General features: G+C 40.2%; 1 long non-coding RNA gene across 1 annotated transcript in view; it reads right to left on the bottom strand.

The window, feature by feature from the left end:
* Positions 1-2,548: 2,548 nt before the first annotated feature.
* The window catches only part of LOC135459823 (uncharacterized), a 33,902-nt gene continuing 14,388 nt past the window's right edge, over positions 2,549-22,062 (bottom strand). The window contains exons 2-7 of the long non-coding RNA XR_010443103.1: positions 17,744-17,809; positions 12,432-12,473; positions 11,597-11,691; positions 8,934-9,023; positions 5,760-5,895; positions 2,549-3,278 (exon numbers count right to left, since the gene is read on the bottom strand). This is a non-coding gene — a long non-coding RNA (uncharacterized LOC135459823). The remainder of the gene's footprint in view (positions 3,279-5,759; positions 5,896-8,933; positions 9,024-11,596; positions 11,692-12,431; positions 12,474-17,743; positions 17,810-22,062) is intronic.

Raw genomic sequence — 22,062 nt, 5'->3', positions numbered from 1 at the left:
TTGAAGGGAAAAGGACCTTTTAACTTAGACAAAGTTAAAAGCTATTGCTTTATCACTTGTGTTTTTCAAAAAAACTGTTTTAACAATTCTATTTCAATGGCTGGAGAAAGGAGCCCACAGGAAGCACTGCACCTGGGGAGGAAAACCGCCATGAACCAAGAGCAGCTCACCCAGCAGGGCCCAGGAGGAGCACGGGCCGGCGGTGAGCAGCCCAGTTCCCTGCCGGGCTCACTGGGCGTGCTGCCAGCGGGAGCCGGAGGGATCCTGCCCTCTCCCCTGCCCCGTGAGGCCACACCTGGAGTGCGGTGCCCGCTCTGGGCTCTCCAGCCTACGAGAGATGAGGAGCTACTGGGGAGAGCCCACAGAAGGGCCACAAACACGGTAAAGGAACACGGGTTTCCCTCTCCCATGAGGGAAAGCTGAGGGAGCTGGGTCGGTTCTTCCTGAAGAAGATACAGCAGCACCGGACTCACCACAGGACCTGACAAACTGAGGGGTTTAAGGCCACCAGAAGACGTCTGACAGTCCGAGTGGGGTCCTTTCCCTCTGGACTGTGTGTTGTGCTCGCCACGCAACAGCCGGGTGCCAGAGGCTCCTGTATTCGCACACTCGGCCCAGTGTGCGGCCTCCAGCAGGACCCAGGCCCTGCCCTGGCAGTGCCCACAGCACCACTGAGGGCTCCCGGCCACTTCCTCCGTCCCGGACGCCTCCTGCAGGTACCCTGTGCCAGCCGAGTCCCACTGGCTGGGCGGGAGCGGAGTGGAAGGGACATTTCTGCTGCCTGGGGGAACGGAGTGGGAGGCAGGTGTCGAAGGCAGCTGAGGGGCTGCTCGGTCACTTTCCAGTAAACTCTCCTTAGCCTGCAAGGAGACCCTTCGGGAGGCCCCCGTCTCCCCTCCCTGCCCACACTCTGGGCCTTCTCTGCTGCCCGCTTCCCGGCGCCAGAGCAGCTCCGGCCCCGGGCCCGTCTCTGGCAGCCCATGGCGCGCGGTGCCGCCGAGGCTCTGCAGGAGAGCGGCTCCGCCGCGCCGGCCGCCCCGAGCGAGGGGCAGCGGGAGGCTGCGGCGGCCGGGCCGTGCCCCATCTGCCTGGGCGACCTGGACGACGCGGCGCACGTGGACACCTGCCTGCACACCTTCTGCTTCGCCTGCATCCGGCAGTGGGCCGCCGTGCGCGCCGCCTGCCCGCTCTGCCGGCAGCGCTTCGGCCGCATCCTGCACTCCGTCAGGGCGGACGACGACTACGAGGAGTACGTGCTCGGCCCGCCCGGCTGCAGCCAGAGCGCCGCGCCCGGGCACGGCGCGCTCGGCCCGTCCCCGCACTGGCGCTACCGGCTGCGCCCGCGGCCCCGCCGCCATCCCCCTGCCAGGAGAAGGGGGCGGCCCCCGGGGGACGGACGGACAGCTCCAAGAAGCTCCGACACCTCTGCCCGATAGGCTCCGGGCGGCGCCCGGCCCGCCCCGCCGCCGCACCTGCCATCCTCTCGCACGTGCTGGGGGCGCGGCTTGCGGCCCTCGTGCGCTTGGAATGAACATCCAGAGGATTCCCGGAGCACGCGTCTCTCCCAGCCCCTTGGTACACCGCATATGAATACACTGATTCGGTGGAGGTGTTATTTCATCTCTGTCTCTCTTTTTCATTACTATTATTATTAGTCATAATAGTATTGTTATTTTTTAAATTATTAAAGTGTTCTTATCTCAACCCAAAAGGTTTATCCCTTTTTCTCCAATCCTCCTGCCCAGTAAGGAGAGGGCAGTAAGTGGGTACATGGATCTCAGTTCCTGGTTGGTGTTCTCCAGCTGGAAGAACCCCAGCTTTCATTGGTGCTGGAGCTGGAAAATCACTGGCGTTGGACACCACAAAGATCCAGAGACTTTTCAGAGCATGATTCGCTCAAAATCAAAGGAAGCCTCTTCAGGCAATGCTTTCTAACAGTGCCTTGTTAGTGTAGGAAAACAAAAGGCAGAATGCTGCAAACTTTTTTATAATAAATGCTGCAACAGGGCCTCTTTCACTTGAGCTCCCAAAGCCTTCCCTCTCCAAGCACCAGAGCATCGCTGCCTGTAGCAGTGGGGAACAAAGCGACACTGACCCCTTTATGCATCTGAAAGAGATCTCTTTATTGTAAAAATTGTCTCCTTTTTATACTTTTAATCTCTACCTGACATAACTGAAACCAAATGAAGACTTAACAGAATTTAACAGAAAGAAGGCACCCATTGGCTGGCTCAGCTGCTGTGCTGCTGTCCATGCGTGCATTCATCCAATCGGCTTCCTAGTCGTACTCTGTCCACACATTTCTCCAGCCAATCACAATCTGACTTCCAACTGTCACTCAAGTGACTCTTTCCTCACTCCTAACTGCTTCTCAGCCCTCAACCGGCTTCAATCGTCTGGCCTGCAGCTGTGCCTTTTCCATAGGGCCTTCTGGTGAGCCTAAGCATTAACCACTTTAACAGTTATAGCCCCATATCCTGCAGCTGCCCAAGCTCTGTGGCCATCAGCCAGAATGCCTGACCTGAAGCAAAGCAAGGTCCATGGACACAGGGCACCCTAACAACCCTCTCCCTCCCAAATGGATTCCAGACCCAAATGGATTCGGTTATTCCCCTGTCACAGCCCTCTGAGCTTTCCTCTGATCCTTCCATACAGCAGCAGCTCAACTCCTCTGGCCCAAACTGGCTAAAATGCAGGAGAGGGCTGGGTTCAGGCTTCACAAAAGATGCTGCTGGGGACCATCTGCTGACCTGCACCCTTGGCTTGGTGTTTTTTGCAGAGCAAAGCTCTAAACTCCAAGCATCCCAGAACTTCGGGAGCCACCCAAGAAGCAGACTGACATGCAAGCAAAGCACATCTGTGCCAGGGGCCAAAACATGGGTTTCCCACCCCTCTCTGTCTCTGAGTCTTACTGGGCCCATCCCAGTCCCCCACTTTCAGTCCTCTCCCCAGATACACCAGCACCATATTTGAACATTTCCACGAGCTCCACACAATCCCCTTTTGCTGGGGCAGCCCCACAAACTCTTATCCCACATCCCACATGGGTCCTCAGCCCTGCTGGCAGAGTTCCCACTGCCAGTGAGGCCTCTGCACAGCATTCCTGTGGGATGCATCTCCATTGGCAGGGAAGGGTCTGGAGGTCCTGGGGACATGAACATACAAATGTCACTGGTGGTGTGTCCTGTGGCCAAAAGGCAGAGATGCTCTGGGGGGGAGACTGGGAGTGCTGCCAGCAGGACAGGGAGGGATCCCAACCTCATGATCCTCTTCTCTGCCTGAAAAAATGTGCAAAACTCCATTGTGCAAAACACAAGATGAAAGTTTTTACTGTGGTGGTGACCACAGACTGGGATATCGTTGAATAAGTTGTCTATACATGTAATTGCCATCTTTAGCATTCAATACCTTAGAAGCAGAAGATAAAATTCTTCCCTCTACCTGCTCCCTAGCTACTTGGTTGTGCAAAATTAACTAGTCAAAATAAGCCAGGAACCAACTGCTGGGCCTCTTACACTCCTAAGAACAGCTGTGAAGAAGTTATCACTAAGTACAGATTATCTTCTATAAAATATGGATGAAAAATGCATTAAAACATAGAATGAAGACAAATTACAGTTCTTGGATGGTGTGTTGTCTCTAAGTCAATGTTGTCGAGCTTATGTATCTAATCCTGCATGGGAATCAGCACAAGTTCATGTCTTTAGTTTGCAGAAAAATCTAGAAACTGACTCCCACAGATCTACCTTCCAATGTCACCTTAATGCTACTATGTCTGGGCAAAAACACTTTGTATACAACTTAGCACAGGAAAGTAATAGAATTACCATTTTGTGCTTTAGGCAAGTAAAAAAAATATTTTTGCTTTAAATTAAGGAACTCTAATGCAATCACATAATTAGATACTCTTTTCAAGTCTAAAACAGCCAATGATCTCTGTATGAGGACCCAAAACTAATTTCCTTCAAGTGAATGTTATGAAGCTTCAGAAGAGAAAAAAAAAAATCAATGCTCAGAATTTGTTTGAAGTGATATATTTTGTTTTTAAAAATGGGAACCCCTCCATATAGTTAAAAGATCAGTAGAAGGCATGAAAGATTTAAGTTGCAGATGAGCTAATAGACAAGATAATTGCAGAGCATTAAAGACTCAGATTTATTTTTAAGACATTCAAGCTCTATTTAGAAAAGCTTTTTGTTAACTTTTGTGACTCTCAAAAGAATTATCCTAACATGTTGAACAATAATAGGACTAATGATGTTAAAGCATCATCATTTCGTATTCCAAACCAGCCCATACAGTAACTGGCCACAGAGTGTTTCTGCAGCACAAATAGAAGACTAGAGGAGTCATAATGCAGCAAAACCTCAATATCCGCAAAAAGAGATATGTCGTACTCTGTGCTGGGGTAAGTGACAAGTCCTGAATTTTCTCACTGAGCTATCATGCACAGGGAGGTTGAGCACACTTCCCCTCACAGGCTCACAGGCTCTCAAGCACCATTTTGTTTCTGTGGCACCAGAAAGGTCATGTTAATTCAGGGTGAGAGCTGAGTGTGTGAAAGATGGGCGGACAGTTCCCTGAAATGGAGCTGCACTAGTCTGATAGAGATAAAAAGAAAAGCAAACATAAATCTGTGTTGATAAGTCTACAGGCAAGCAAATGTGTAGCTTAGCAAATAGAGAACTAATTTCTGTATTGGTTTGGTCTTGAGACTGTGGAGCTTCTTGAGACTTCCCTGGTTTTATTCCACCTTTCTAAAACGATGAATAAAGAAAAAAATGCTGCCTATTGTCAAAGTCATCTGCATGCCTTTTAGTGATATTACACTTCTGCATTTATCACAAATTTTCAAGAAACTCCTAGACTCTTCTGTTTAGGAAACCTATTCTCTGTGCTTTTACAGAGAAGCTTTTCTGAAGAACTACAGAAAGTGCTTTCCACCTATATTTTTCATCTCCTCAGATTAAAAAAAGTATTAAATGTATTCTAAAATTATAATTTTAAATATATACATGGAAGGGTACATGTATTTTACATATATACTCATACATACACTTGTTTGTTGACAAAACTACATACATGCATAGATGTGTATATATTACACAAAGCTAAAATACTCATGCCTGACTAAACACTATAGATTGCAAAAGGTGGACACCATCACAACATATGAGATGATCTGTTTCCCTTCTATTACTACAAGCCTGAAATGACATCAGAATATAAATAAACATATTTAATTGCATTTTTTAAACTATGACTGACAAAAACCAATTCTACAGAGGTTTTTGAAGATGTTCTTAGTTCTATTATTACACTTACAATAGAGATTATTTAACCTTAGATAGTTAGTGAGTTGTTTCTGACCATAAGGAAGTATGTGAAAATGTTTATTTGTGTGTATAAATAACAGGCAACAAATACTACTACTATGGACAGATTAGAGGAAGGAGCTGAATTCCTGAGGGTAAGGAAGTAAAACATGGGAGGTAAGACTAAAAGGAGACATAAAAATGAAAATCAGTATTTTATGGTTGGTGAAAGAGAGAGAAATTTCCAGAGTGCAGCAGGGCATGTGTAGGTAATGAAAATCACAGTTTAGTGACAGTATGTTTGCATTAGCATGCTGAAGAGCAGTAAGTGAAACATTTTGCTTTGCTCAGAGATAAAAGAATGTTGACATAATTACTGTTGAAAATTAGGATGGCAGCTGAGCCCTGAAAGACATTTGTGTGGATAGATTAGAAAGGCCTTACCTCAGATTTCATTCAGGAAGTTCATTCAAACATACAAGAGTTTGTTATGGCAAGAATTTGGGCATCTAGGCATAATGCTGTGTTGAAGATGATGCAACATTATACACTTGAATAGCAGTCAGCGTGATCATTTGTTCTACAGGAAATAAAATGTGCGTAAAGAAGTGCTTCTTTTCTGAAAAGCTTCAATAACAGTAAAAAAAATAGAATTACCATGGCGACAACCAACAATCGTACATGCCAACATGGAAAAAATAAAACAGGAAAACAAAACAGAAAATCAATTAAGAATTTAAGCAATGATAAACCGCACAGTTTATCATCAAGTCTGATTCTTTATCATGTATTTCAAATATGATTTCAGATTAAACAAACTATTTTCATGTTGTTGGTAGTTTAAAGATCCTCAAGAAACTGAGGCCAAACGAAGCGGATGTAAACAACAAAACTGTAAAATCTCATGTCTTTTGTGGAGTGAAGAGAGGCAGAGTAAAAGAAGCATATGGATTTTTACAAAATTATGCTGAAAAAATTTTTATACTCTCACTTTCTTAACATGTCAAAAAATAACTCACAGAAGGTAAACTTAAAAGTCCATTCTTTTCCCATGCTAAATTTTCACCAATTTCAGGAATTTCTCAGCAGTTAATGACATAATGATGTACTACCCTGAGTATTTTTTAAGTTGGTAAATGAAACTGCTGTGGACAATAGACTACTGTCCTCATTTTCATTACAGTCCCTAGCAAGGGGTCCACATTTTCTACTGGAGCAGTATCTTCTGGGTCTCAGTGGACCTAGAGTAACTTATCTCATATTGTGACTTCATAATAACAGAACATATGCCAACAGCAAAATTCAGGTTCTCAGGACAGAAGAGGAAATAGAACAGCAAGATTGCACAAGAGAGGACAGAAATAAAGAAGTGGAAGAGATAAGAGGCAGAAACCAAATGAGAAATATCAGGGTATTAGTATCTTGGAAAACATGCTAATAATCATATCCTTTATTCACATAACAGGGAATTTTTAGAGATCTGCAGGAGCGTTTTCTGTATAGATCATATAGAACTAGTGACACAATTTGGTAAGCCTTTGTGAAAAATATTAATTAAACTATACCCCTGTATTGTTGAACAGTAGTTTAGCAGAATCTACACAGGCAAATTCTCTGGGAAGGAGTAAAATTTTGTTATTTTATGTCTAGAACCATGTTTTTTTTACATAATTTTGGTAATCTGCCTGTCTGTCATCAATCTTCCTTTCTAGAACACTCATTTATTCCTATGTTTCTTGACTTGGATCCTTTCTGAAATTATCTGAATATCAGCCATGAACCTGTGAAACTGTTTTAAAAGCTTGAAAAAAGCCAATGCTGTCTTATCTGAAAAGGAAGACCTTAACTCAGCGAATTGAATGCATTTATTGCACAGTTATACAACTTCATTACAGAGGAGTTTCAACATGATTGTGTTTACTCACCTAACAAACAATGGAACAAATTGTTTTGCCTCTGAGAGCTGTCATATGGAGCTCCCAAAGCTTTACATTTACAGCCTGCGTAATGTGTCTTGAAAAGAGATGGAACCACATCTTCAGTGGTAACAGAGAAATTCTAAGGGTCAATTTTATACTATTGAAATACTTCTGACCTTGGGCAATAATGACCTTGGGCTCTTGTGTTGAGCACTCAGTAAGTTTTATTCCAACATAATAATGAAATAATGCACATAAAGCTACTTAGCAAAAAATATCAGACATGATGTCCTGTGTTAAAGAATAGTTAGGACCCTAGGTTCTGAGGCAGAGTTGGTTTATTTCAGCTTGAGCTGTGTGCCTTTGGAAAGGCAACAACCTCTGAGGCTTGGAAACAAGAGTTCTCTTCCAAACTCAGTTTTCAACAGCAGCCTAGGTGGACCATTTGCATGCTAACCTGACAATAGTTGTGATACCTCTCTGATAGAAGTGCTGGTATATTTACCTCTTCACTGTTAAATTTGCACTCCTAACTGCCACTGAAACCTATATACAGGCAAAGCAGCTTTTTTTCATATCTGAGATGTCAGTTTCTGTGTCAAAACTCCATAATTTCTCAGATATTGGCTGAAGTTACTCACTCAGTAACATCTTCACTGCTGCTGCTAATGAAGCTCTCAGGCACCTGTCCTCAAGCTATAGAGCAGTTTGCAATTTTGATATTTATATATAGATTCAGTCTGAAAACCAGTCTTTTTCTACATGGAACTGAGCACTATTCTAGTGATAAAACCCCCATATTAGTTTTTACAGTCAGGCATAACTGTTTTTCCAGCTAATACTTACACCACCAAATCTGCCCCACCAAAGGTACTCTCTTGTTTCTGCCTTTGCATGTCTTCGCTGTAGCACACAAGGTTCTCTTGCATGTTGTGATCAATATTCCACTACAAGTTGCTTTTAGCTGACTAGCCTTCTACTGGATATTTTAAAGGATTGACCAGCGTTTATCACTAACACTGGATAAGCTAATTTTCACTTTTGTAAATGTGAATCAAACTAGGGGGAAAGCCTGAGTTAGTGAGAAGGGAATACACAGGAAACAAAGTCAGCAAGGCAAGCTTGTTTTGACTTAGAAGTTTACTTCTTCTAAGTGAGTGAATTAAGCCAAATTATTCAAAATTCTGCAAAATCTAGGGGGAAAGTTGTGCCATATAGAATTTTAAAAAATTACTTTTTGTAAGAATCTGGGATGCATGTGTATTTGACATCTTACTTTCCCAGAAAAACAGAATAAAGGTTGTGTAAATTCATTTCCCATCTACTCAGTGAGTAGAAATCAGGTCAGCTCTACTTACGGCTGCATTAGCATTCAGATCAAGCTCACTTCACTCACATTTCCACCCAAACATCTCATTACAGCAGTCAGTCTAGGCTGTTCAGGGCACAACAGATATTTTCATCTTTTCCACATCTGGCCACTTGAAAGGTGTGCTATCAGTTTCTCTGACTTTAACTAAAGCAGTCAGAAGCAGTCTTTGTGAGGTCATGGACCAAGATTTGCTCAGAAGGTGTGACTCATCCACTTCCAAATCCTGATACTCTCCAAGTCAAGTGTTATTTGCCTCAATGGCATTGACCATGCAGTAGATATTGGTACTGATGTACCAAGTACAGTAATGTTGCATCAGAAACAAACCTGAAAGAAGTTTGCTGTTTCTTGAAAAATCCTTTGAAAGACCTTTGAGGACTAATATGCTCTAGGTTGTGAAGATAAATATTTGAACACCTGCAATACAGAAAAATATGAGGAGATCAAACGTGAAGAGATAGACTTACGCTGTTTCAGGAGAGATCACAGTTAATGTTGAATTGATATCTCATTTTAAGTGTGCTAAGGTACTGCTTTGAAAGATCTCATACTATCAGAAAGTTATGTTTTAAGTAACTGAATCTACAGAATGATTGAGATATCCTAGGAGAGAAAATACACCCCAATGTTGACTGCTAGGTTTACAGCTCAGAACTTAGTTGCCAGTGTTCTGGGAACAGCATTTCCTCTGGGAAATGAGACTAGATGCCACTTTTAAGTAATCCCTCCACCATTAAAAAGCAGACAGACAGAAATGTCAGTAGGTGGAGCTGCCTTTCCTGCAGTCAATAGAGAAGTTTCTCTGCAGAAATTGCATTTGCAGGCACCCAGTCAGCTTTTCCCAGTCCCTGGCAGATGGTACTTGAACAAAACATGAACATGCAAAAATGCAGCTTTTTTACATCATGTTACCAAAGTGCACAAGTCAGGAGAAGATAGAACACAGAACTGACAATGTTTGTCAGCACAAGCTGTTTACTTTTTCTTCTTGTTTTCCTTGGGTTTTTTTGTTTTGGTTTGGTTTTTGGTTGTTTTTTTTTTTTTATTGTGTTTGTTTGGTTTTGTTTGTGTTTTTTGTTTTTTTTGGGGGTTTTTTTGTGTGTTCCTAGTCATGATAAATAGCATTATTTTACAGTTATATGCTTTTGCTCCAGAGCATCTTGTTCACAACAGTAAAACACCCTATAATTCATGCTTGGACTGAAGGTAATGCTAAGGTAAATATGTCTATTTTCATCATCTTCAGCACTGAGGTACATGAAGTACATCTTTGCAGATGATAATCAGGCTGACAGTTTTTTCTTTCATTATTGTTCTAGTGAAATAAATATGCAATTCATCTATTTATTACTAAAGAGTACTTCCACTTCATCTCTCAGCTTGAAGCTGTACAGTGTAATAAGGGCTGTGATCAACCCATTGTCTTTATTTTAAAAGGAAGACTCATGAATCTGATTAACTGAAAGAATGATTGTGGTATAAAAACTCAGAATCACTCATATGAGGTGAAGAATAATCATGGTACAAATTTGTGATACATGTCTGAAGATTGGCTTATTTCATATGAAGAATTTCATGTCTGCTTTATTTCTGAGGCCTTGAATAAGTATGGCAAGGAAGGTTCTCTGACCACCATCTTCAAGTTTGACATTCCTGAGTAACTGGTTCATTTTTTTTCACATGGCAGGCCCACAAACCAAAACATTAATATTGAAATGAGTAATTTTGGATTTGAATGAAGAGTTAGTGCTTGCCCTGTAGCCCTAGATATCACAGTAAAATCAGCTCCTCTGGATGTTTACAAAGCACACAGAACATACGTCATCTTCTGATTTTATGCATGTCCATATGGCCTTCTTCAGCAATCCTAATCTCCAATCTTTTTTCCAATATGCCTAAAAAAACTAGCTCATATATGGGGTTTAGCCCAGGTGATATGCTGGACAAAGGTAGTCTGTCAAAATCTTTGAAGAATTTTTCTAGTTTTGTGGTAAGGGCAAAATGCAAGAAATTTTTTATTTTGTGGTTATGGTGAGGAAAATATGTACAGAATGGTATTTGATTTCACTGTGCTGGTAACAGGTGCAGTGCCTTTGGGCTCATGTCTCCTGATACCTTTCTCATTTTAAAATTTCTAAAATAACCAAGAAAGACACTTCTAATAAGGACCTGATTTACTCATCCAGATGACAATAGGAGGTGCTTGGAAGCAGCTCTGAGCAGGAAGGCACTTCAGTGTTCATTAGACGCTAGAGATGGTTGATATATTTATCTTCAGAATGACATTTAACCATTTATCTGACTAAGACCTTGAAGTAATACACACCCCATCCCCAGTTTCTGTCTGGCCTTCACATCAGAATGTGGGGACAACAATGCAAACTATATAGCTTTGTCTACTTTTTCCTTTCACTTTGTCTCAGTGAAAGGAAAAAAGTCCTCCTGAGCTACAGTTCCATGTACATCGTCACAGGTAATGAGCACTGTTTTTATATTGTCTTAATCTTAACAGTCTTTTAAAATCATATGAGGTTTTAGCATCTCTTATGAATGCCTCAGAGTCAGGGCTCTTGCCTCTTTCAGCAAAGAGTCTCTAGCCAGTGCTGATTTAATTGAACATCAAGAAGATTAGTAGTTAAATGGCTGATGATTCCTTCCAGCACATGAGATGAAAGCTTTGGTTTCCATGCATATACCAAGAGTTGCTCAATTTCAAAAAATATTTTATTTTTCTTATTTCAGCTTGATCCATCTGCTAGTTACTAGAAAAATATCAACTAAATAAACTGAAGGTGGTAAGTCTATAGCCTCAAAGCATTGTCTTGACCAGGAATAAGTTTTGGTTTTTAAATTTATGTGGATAATCTGTATGTTGGTTAAGGGTGTATCCTGGTGAACTGAGAATCCTGAAGTAATGGCCTTGAAACTATTAATCTAAACCCAGCAGCAATTTAGAAGAAGAACATGGTGGGTGTTTTTCTGTATCTTACCATTTCCTCTGCTAGGAAGAGGTTGGACCTTGCAGCATTGCCCATCAGCTGATAACAAGATCTTTTGGAGACATGGCCCAGTCACCTCTGTTACACTGCGATAATACAAAGGCACAGGACATGTTTAAGCTTCTGTCAATTAATATCTGTATTACTGAAGACTAATCTCAAGGGAATAAAGTTTGCAGGGTGTAATCACTACTGAGAGGATTTCAGATCAATAAATTTTAAATTAACAACACAAAAATGTTTTTTGCGAGGCAAAGTTGTAAAAAAATAATACTTTGTTCCTATTCAAAGTTGTTATTTTTATTTTAACAATTGGAAAAGCAGATAGGGAAAAGTTTGGAGCCCTTTATTCACTATTGTTCAATAGCCAAAATTCCTCTGTAGAGCTGCTGCCTCGCCAAAAGTAAATTTTAAATGTGTACATTATATGTTTCAGTTTTATAATGAGAATTGTCTTTAAAAAGGGTGATATTCTTTAATACCAGATTTATTTGCCTGCCTTCTGTGAGAATTTTTGATATGGCAGGATTATAAGATCAAAATAATGCAGTAATGTAGAACCAAGACCATCATGCTGAAAAACGTCAGATAAATTTTATGCTGATATCACATAGTAGCAGCAAGGATGGGCAGAAGGAACAGTCCCATGAGATTTCCATTTTGGTTTTCTAGCTTTATTGCATTAATACAAAAGCCTGATTTCTTACTCTGTATTTGTCTGCTTATATCCCACTTTATAGTGAATGCTTTACTACTATAATTTCAATTACTACTACTATCACTTATGGTAAAGAGATAGAGTCTCCTATCCATTGGGGTTTCTTACCCTTTTCTTTAGCATCACCATAAGTGGAGATCATGACATAAACTGAAAAAAAAAAAAGAGAGAGAGATATTTGACAGAGGAAAGATAATGTTTACTCTTAACAAAACATTCCTTAGCTTGAAGTTACACATGCTCAAAAGATAGTGCATTTCAACCGTAGCCATACTTCTTTGCCTTACCTGCCATTAATTTATCACCTTTTGTCAGGAATTTAGTTTGTTCTAATGTATTTAACCTTGATTTTCTAAGTCTTCATGTCCCATGCAGAAGATAGATAATAATGTGAGTTTTCTCCACTTACTGTGAGCATGGTCTTTGAAAGGTTTCAATAATTTCAGTTGGTATGTGTGATGCAGTAATTTTAATGAATGCCTAAGCAGATTGCATCCAGTCCTTTTGTGTAGTTAGGAATAATTAACAGTAATGAAAAAACTATTAGCTAATCTCTCAAAACAGTTTTAGATTGTACTTTCGTATATATACATCCTCCAAAATGCCTCAGAAATTCTTTAAAATCCTATTACCTAGAAGTGTGTTTTAAGATCAGTTCCTTCTAAGATCACTCCTTCTATATATACTGCACAGTATCTTTGGTGATTTAACCATTAGAAAAGTGTAAAATAAGTTACAAAATTTTCATCACTGTTTTTTGAACAGGTAAGAAAAAAACATGATAAATAGATATGGCAGAACAGATTTCACCTAAACAAGCAAATTTCAAGTAGAGCCAGATTTACCTATTCCTTATACTACAGAGTATATTTTAGAAACTATACCTATCTCAATATATTAAGTGCACAAGAACTTCAGATTTTACCTTTAGGTCCCTTGTAACAAAGCTCAGAAGTATTATCATATCGTATAGAGGAACCTAATACATGTGAATATGTTTGGGTTTTCAATATCAATTATCTAGATTCCCCAGTGAGGACTTTTACATTTTATTTAACTGTCTTTTTCAGACATACCTGTATATAGTGTGAGTGACTCTAACATGTATTTCTTTCCCATATTTAGTTTTGTTTGGGGATGGTTACATGAACTAGGGATAATGAGGTGTGTTATGTAAAAAGTGAACACTTTTTATGAATGTGATACCGTAAATTTTAATAGAATTGAAAATTACTATAAATATTTCAAGTATAATTCTAGAAAAAATTACATATGTCCAGCAATAAAAGGAGTAATACTTAAGCAGGGTATACTTAATTACTGAGAAAAAAATACAATCTACTTTAGCTTTCTTTACACAGGATGGATGGATGGATCATGTTCTGTTACAAATAAACCAGCAATCCCTAGAGAAAGTGATGGTCCCATCAGGCCAAACAAGGAGATTAGTAAAGGTTAAAGGAGACATCGTTTCACTTAAACTGGTAAAGTTCCCAGTGATTGAAAAAGGGGAACATAATTCGCATTTTTAAAAAGGATTAAAACGGAAGACCCAGAGAGCTGCAATGTGAGACCCAGTCAGTTTCACCTAGGTGCCTGGCAAGATAGTGGAGCAAATCCTCCTGGAAACTATGATGAAGTGTATGGAACACATGGAAATGATGTTCAATTAAATCAGAAAAAATGATTGGTGACAGCCAACATGGCTTCACTAATGGCAAATTGTGCCTGCCTGATTTGGTGAACCACCTAATGGAGTTACAGTGTTTGAGGATGGGGGAAAAATGACTGACATAATCTACTTGTCCTTGTGCAAAGCATTTGATGCTGTCCCATACTACATCCTTATCTCTGGATGAGGAGACGCTGATGGGTGGAACATTTGGTGGATAAGGAATTGGCTGGATGTTTCACTCAGAGAAATGCAGCCAACAGCTTGATGTCCAGGTGGAGACCAGTGATGACTTGGGTTCCTCAGGGATCTGTACTGAGAATTATTTAACATCTTTGTTGGCAACATGGACAGTGGAATTGAGTGCACCCTTGGCAAGTTTGCTGACAGTGGCAAGCTTAATTGATGCTCTAGGTGCAGTTGACACTCTAGAAAGAAGGAATGGCATCCAGAGGGACCTTTACAAGCTTGAGAAATGGTCCAGTGTGAGTTTTACAAAGCTCAGTGTGGCCAGGTGTTAAGTCCCGCACCTGAGTCAGTCAATCCCAAACATGGATACAGTCTGGATGATAAATCGACTGAGAGCAGCCCTGCAGAGATGGACTTGAGTGTGTTGGTAGATGAGAAACTCAGCATGGATCAGCCATGTGCACTTGCATCCCAGAGAGTCAACTGTGTTCTGGGCTGCAGCCAAAGCAGTGTGCCCAGCAGGGCAAGAGCAGGGATTCTGCCCCTTAATTCTGATCTCATAAGACCCCACCTGGAGTGCTGCTGCCATCTATAGGACTTCTCCAGGTGTAAGTCCAGAGGGCCATAAACATGAGGGCTGGACCAAATCTCAAGTGTGAAGACGCGCTTGAGACAATTTGGGTTTTGGGACCATTCTTGTTCTTTAAAATATGCTTGCCTGAGGTTTTGTAGGATTAATGACAGTACTGTCATGAAGCTGTTCTGCAATGTGAACTCACTGGATGCAATGCCAGCTAGTTCACAGGTGCCACAGAAGACTGTGCAGGTCAGCTAGTGCTAGCTGGTAGCAACTAGTGCTTAATTGCCACTTTCTGTTTTAATATCAAATCATGGCTTTTCCTCTCAAATACTAAACTAATTTATTTTATACTCTGAGGGAAATGAAACAAGGTCTCTCCTAATTATTTCATTACTGATTTCGCATCTGAGGCCAAACACTTTCCTAGCACATAAATTCAATACTAACTGTACCACAAAAATTATTGGAAAAGATCAGACATAGGCTGCACAGGTCCCCCCCAACTTGTGGACCAACGGGCTGCTGGAGGGGTTTTGCCTTCTCAAGCTTCTCAGCTTGTTCTGTGCATTCAAAGCCAATGCAGATAAATCATGAAGGCTATAAATCATTGCTTCATCTGATCCTTCTCCTTTCTGTTTTCTCAGACTCCCACCAAAGCCCCTACTATGGAAAAATGGAAATACCTGTGAGAAACCTCATTGAATATGTAACTCTGATGTGCTAGGATTTGTTGGTTGTACTAAAATCTCTACTATGTGTCTTTAGCCATCTTCACCCTTCAGTCATTTCATGTCATCATTTCCTCTATTTCCACAGGAATGAAAGAGTAAACATGTATAATTTAAAATATAAAGGAAAAAAATCTAATAAAATTTGTATATTGGCAGAATAATGAAATCAGAGTATTCCCACTTTTATCTGATTTTGCTTTGTCTACCTCTCATCTTTTGGTCATGCTTTGGCTTTTTTTAGATCTTTGTGTGAAAGGAACTCTTTTGACTGTTATGAAAGGACTGTAGTTGAGTACTACTGCAGTAACTGTACTAAACCAAGTAGAGATTTTTATTCTAGTGACTCCAAATACTTATTTCTTGGAAGCTAATGGCATTTAATCTAGCTGTGAGTAAACAGCAGGCTCCAAAGCAGCCTGTTGATCCCCAAGTCAAGCTCAGCTGATAAGCCATTCCCTTGACATCTAACAGCTGGTAATGGATGACATAAATCAGATGATAAGGTAACCATTTAAACTTTAGTGAGCCCTAGCAGGGCTTCCTCCAATGTAAATTTATATTGTCTCTTGGTATGTGGAAATCACTTTGTAAATATTTTCTGTTCTGAGCTATTTTAGTGCTGTACTTTGGCCTATATAAATGCTGTCATTTATGTCATCCCACAGTCTTACATAATCCTCTTCAAAGAGAAATGGTTAAATGCATCTTGACTTGAACTTAAAAATTCTATTATTATCATTAATTATCTTTATCTTTACCATTATTATTGTAATGCACATGATTTGCACCTGGACAGGTTCCAGCTTTGTCCAGGGCATTGCAGGAAATGTATATTATCTCCATTTGTTAATTTATTTATGTTAGCAGTAATGACAAGCCTTGGTGTGTATATTTTGGCATGTAACTAGTAATATTCAGCAGTCTCCTTTGCCCACCCAAAAGTCCATGTGTTTCCATTACTTTCTGCAGATCCGAAGTCAACCAGATAGATTATTTTTTCTCCAAAATTAGTATTTGTTTTCAAATTAAGACATGTAAGCTAGTACAGTTCAGTGGAAAATTCAGACTGCAAAAATACCCATGCAGATTACATATACAAATTAACAAAAACTATCCCAGGTTTAGTTGACACATTACAGCAGCAGCCTTTGAGCTTTGATATCCTGATATTGCTCTGCAAAACAAAGCATTGCTTGCCCCAAGTCAGAGAATTTTCATACACACATAGGTGTGTTAAATTATTGCAGAGTTGAATTTTCAGTAAAACAGGCATTCTCAGAAGTTAAGTTGATGCTAAAATGCTTTCTCTATGGATTTTTTTTTTTAAGTAAAGACCAATGTTACCAGGATTTGCTATCATTCTGTGTATGGGGAGGATAGTTGATTTGATCGGGGCAATGTGAAATGCTGCTTAGAAAGTGTGAGAAGCAAGAGATATTGGAAAATGTACACTAGAACCCTAAAGTGAGAACAGAAGGTAAGTAAATGAGATGCGGGAATACAGAGAATAAACTGCAAAGTAATTGGAGGCAAGATGGAATAAAATGTTGTAAGACATTAATCATGTTTAGAAGGATGAAAAGGCAAGTTGTTTGTCTTGCGGTGGCTGGGGATTAAAGTAGTTGTTCTTATGCAGCTAGAGAAAATATCTCACACAAATTTAAGGCTACATTTTGACCTTTACACATTACTTCATTTTAGGAACGTGTGACTCAGGAAAAGTACTTTTCAAGGTAAATACAGGCTGAGCAAGTATAGTCTCTTTAAAAATCTTAAGAATTTCAAACAGTATTTTCTGGAAGTAGTAACTAGTTGTTTTCACTTGGCTACTTTGGCAGTAATAGTTTATCCTATTAGTATTAGCATTAATCAATACCCATGAATGCCATTCTAGGTATAAGGCTGAACAACCATTTCCTTACCATTTGTTTATTTCATTTTTTCCTCTTCAGTTTGAGATATGCTGTTATTCTGTGAAAGTGGAAATTCTAATACTAAATTAATGTTATCCTATAATAGATACCTTCTAACTGGTTTCTACATTAGTTTTCCAAAGGTAAAAATAGATAAAATTGTTCTAGCAGCATCAGGGCTATTCAACTTTAGGTTCCTACACAGTTTTGCTGGGAAGACTGAAACATTTTGCTGCACGTTTTTATCTCATAAGACTGACAGATAATTTTTTGAAGGTCTATAAATGTGGCTATTAGGGACAAAGAGTGGGCTGATGGTCTGTATAAACACTTACCTGCCAGGCAGCGGGTGCAGCATTGCTTCTGGCCCAGACAAACAGGAAAGGTCAGGATGGAGTTTCCTAAGAAGGAGACATAGTAGAATCTGTGTCTTTGGAGGCTGAAAGAGCCATTAGCAACCTTGTTTTGGTTGGCATGTTGTTTTGATTTGTTCTTTACTCTCTCTTTTGATGGTGCTGATCCCAGATACTGTGGCAGTATTCTTTTGTCCAGCTCTTTGGGGAAACTGACACCTTGACAAAATTGAACTATGGCAGCTCAAAATGCCTGTATGGCATTATCTGGTGTTCAGCTTTACTACTTCCTTGGTGTTTTTCTAGTACTGATATGTGCTGGTTACAGTCATATAAATATTTTAAAATACCAGAAAATTAGATTCAGTGTTTCCTTCCTAACATGCACAGAGAATTTACAATCTGAGTTGGGGTGTGTAGGGATGATCTTTTCAAAGTTTTATAACCAGCAGAGGCAGGATTGACAAAGACCAACTGAGTCCTCAAGGGCAGTTTTCCATTCTTAAATATTTGTATATAACAGAAGCTTGGTGTGGAAAGCGTGACAGTTTTATCCTTAGTTTGCTCTTGACTGCTGTAAGGACTTAAATTTTTTCATACTTGTAAATTTACTCTAAGATTCAGAATGACTTTTGAGACAGTCTCCTGGGGAGGCTTCCTAAAGTGCTCAGCTAGCTTCTTTCCAATAATGATTGATTAGAAAAGGACTTGTGTCTCACACAAGCCCATCATACAGAAAAAAAAAAAAAAAGAATATTCAGGCTACTTGCTGCAACAATGCACTCAAAATTTCAGTGCTTTTTATTTTTGCTTTCAGGCACTGCCAGGCAGACTTAGTGGGGCAATGAAGGAGAATAATAGAATGACACTTTCCATAAACTAGCAGCCAGCAATAGTAACAGCAAGCTACCACACACAGTGCATCTTGTTAGCCCTGCAATATCACACAGGTACTCTCCTCTTCTGCTTTTAATTATTTCTGATTAGTTCTTGAATGCTACTCAGCCTCTGCCTTCACTGCAGTCACTTATATTTGGGTTACTATTGTCAAAATGTCTCCTGAGAATATATACATTCCAGTATACAAATGGAAGGCTGAAGAGTAGTGAATAAAGTCATTGCTTGGCATGCTACCTTCTGCAGTGGGTACATGCATCCTAAGGTGGTTCCCCAGATATTTGTTCAGTATTGAAGCATAAAAAAACAAGCAAACACTGCAAAACCCCAGGCTCTTCCTTTAATCCTTTTTTTGGGGGGCAAGTGGGCTCTTCTCTCCATAGGACAAGAAGTTCTACAGTGCTTACATGCACCTGTGAAGGTTAGTTTTTCTTCCTCTCTTGTCTAGTTCTTCCCCTGTCTCTCACACTTATGTGAGAGACTTATGCTTATGAGATCTCCAGGGTTCATATCACATCTGTCTTGTCTGTGTATACAGATTCCTTATCTAATAAACAACGTGTCATATCATGAAGTAATTTTTCAGATAGGGTTGTACTTTAATTACTAGCATAAACTGGAATTTTTTTTGGTGAAAAGTTAAAAGATCATATTTTGAAATTAACTATCATGCTAAGTAAACTAATAACTATATAGATTAAATAAGCATGGAGCTTAAAGACTTAATCAAATGGGCCAGCACAAGAGAAATTGCTTTTCATGTTCTGATTAAGCCTATTTGAACCCACACAAGAAAAGTGCAATATATATTGAGGGAAGAATCCAACAGAATACCATTGATTTTCTATTATATATTGTATTAAAAAAATACAAAATTAATACAAAATGTGAAATAAAAAAAATAGAGCTGGAATAATCTTGAGATCTCCAAGGAATTTACAAAAAAACCAAAAAAACCCAAAAAAAACAAACCCCAAACCAAACCAAAAAAATCCCAAACAAACAAACAAACAAAAAAAAAAACCAAACACAAAAAAAACCCCAAACTAACCCCAACCCCCAAAACAAAACAAAAAACCCAAAGTAATTCTAAAGGAAGAAGTATTGTATGAGAACTTGCAAAAAGAAAATATTCTAGTATTAAAAACATAATGCCATATATTTATAAGGAAAGTACATATTAGAATTAATATAATTTTAATAGTTTCATTCTAGAATCCTGTTTCTTCAACTAAAGTGCACAAACAAGTAAACAAATTTTTCTGAAGGCAGCCTCTCCTGGCTCTTTGGGTATGTAGACAGAGAATTACATATAATCACATGTGAGTATTCTAAAAGTTGATCAGAGTCTCATTGGCTATGAATGACGTGACATGACAGAATTATCTCTACTTCTGATTCTTTTAACATTCCCTACCGAAAAAAACAGATTGAAAGAATATTAAATTTGTGAAGTTATGCTTAGGATTCCAGAATGCCAGAACAAAACTTTAATTTTAAACTTGGAGCTGCCTCAGTAGTTCATCTATTATGCCAAAATCTTTACATACAAAAGGAACACGAAACACCCCATCATTTAAAATCACCATAACATCTTTGCTGTCTGCATCAAAAGCAACATGCAATGCCTGCATCCTACTACACAGCACAATGGCACCACGTACCAAAAGAGGTGAAGGACAGCAGGCTGCAATAGGCCAAAAAATGTGTAACATAATGAATTTTGGTATGTTATTTTCTTCTTTCACTATCCTTGAACTTAACACCTACTAAAAAGTTGTCTGTCAAAATGCTCACCTGCTGCTAATACTATTTCTTCCTGTCTGCTTTTTGGCTTTGTTTTAGGACATATTCTCTCCTTCCTCCTACAGGCCTCTCCATTCTCATTTGCAGAACCAAGTACCTTCATGCTGCTTTTCCTCCCCGACCCAGGATTTTGCTCACAAATACACAATGTGTAACAGAAAGTGGGGGAATCAGAGCCTCATGGTTCTGCTGGTACCTGTCCATGGGCAAATGAGAGATTTTAGGCCCTTGGGATAAGTGGTTAAGGGATCAGGAGCACATGTAGTGTTTGTTCTCTCACCTGCCACTTGCAGGCAATCATGAGAAGAAACAGGAAGGTCACAGACTAGTACCTGGCTCTGAGCTTGGTGTCTCTGGCAAAATTGTGGGTTCTTTGGTCATGCATTGGTTTACATGACACCAGGCCTGCTGGCAACAGATGGTGTACACCTGTCTCAAAGGGGGAAAAGGAACTTGCACAAGAGCCAACAGGACTCATTGAGAAAGTCTAGGGAAAAGGGATAAAACCAGGACTGCTAGAGATAAGCCTGGGGACAGCATGATGCAGAGAGGCTGCTTGTGCAGCCATCTCAATAGATTTAGGGTATTGAGACCATGCAACAGCAAAGACGTGTGGGCTGCTGATGTCTCAGAAACAAGATGTGCCTGAGAATGATGACATAAGCAGCAGAACTTCTCTCCCTGGAAAGGTGTCAGGATCAATATCCCAAATGAACAACTTCTACACCATGCTGCACACAGCATGGCAAGAAATGGAGGAGCTGGAAGCCACTATGCAGCAGGAATACTATGACATAGTCAGCACCACAGAATGATGGTGGGATGATTCAGGCAACTGGAATGCTGCAACAGAAGGCTTTGAGCTCTTCAGAAGGGATAAGCAAGGGAGGAGGTGGGGTAGCCCTGTGTGCTAGGAAGTGTTCTGATTATCTAGAGCTTAATAATTGTGTTGATGGCTTTGAAGGTTTATTGGTAAGAATCAGGGGGAAGACCAAAAGAGCAGATATCCTGGTGGGTTTCTGTTACAGACCACACAACCAAGATGAAGAGGCAGATGAAATATTCTGTAAGCAGCTGGGAGCAGTCTCAAAACCATTAGATCTTGTTCTTGTGAAGGACTTCAATTTACCAGATGTCTGCTGGAATACAACAGCCCAAGAGATTTCTGGAGTGTGTGGCAGACACAGCTGTTGAGTAAGCAATCTAGGGAAAGCATTTGTAGAACTGTTGTTTGTGAACAGAGAAAGACTGATGGGTGATGAGATGGTTGTCTTGGGCACAGCAATCATGAAATGACAGTTTTCAGTTCTCAGAGAGAAAAGAATGGAGGTCAGCAAAACTGCTACCTTAGAATTCTGGAGAATTCTGCAGAGTTTGGCCTGTTTAGGACACTGATTGACAGAAAGCCTTGGGAGGCAGTCCTGAAAGGCAAAGATGCCCAGGAAGGCTGAAAATTCTTCAAGAAGGAAATGTTAAAAACACAGGAGCAGGCTGTCCCTATGTACCAAAAGATAAGGTGCCAGGGAAGGCCAGTCTGGCTGAACAAGGAGCTTTAGCTGGAACTCAAGCAAAAAAGATGAGAGTTTAAGCCTTAATGG

The sequence above is a fragment of the Zonotrichia leucophrys genome, chromosome Z (assembly GCF_028769735.1).
Source record: "Zonotrichia leucophrys gambelii isolate GWCS_2022_RI chromosome Z, RI_Zleu_2.0, whole genome shotgun sequence".
NCBI classification, from domain to species: Eukaryota; Metazoa; Chordata; class Aves; order Passeriformes; family Passerellidae; genus Zonotrichia; species Zonotrichia leucophrys.
The sequence above is the reverse complement of the archived record's forward strand: the minus strand, read 5'-3'. Positions and strand labels throughout refer to the sequence as shown.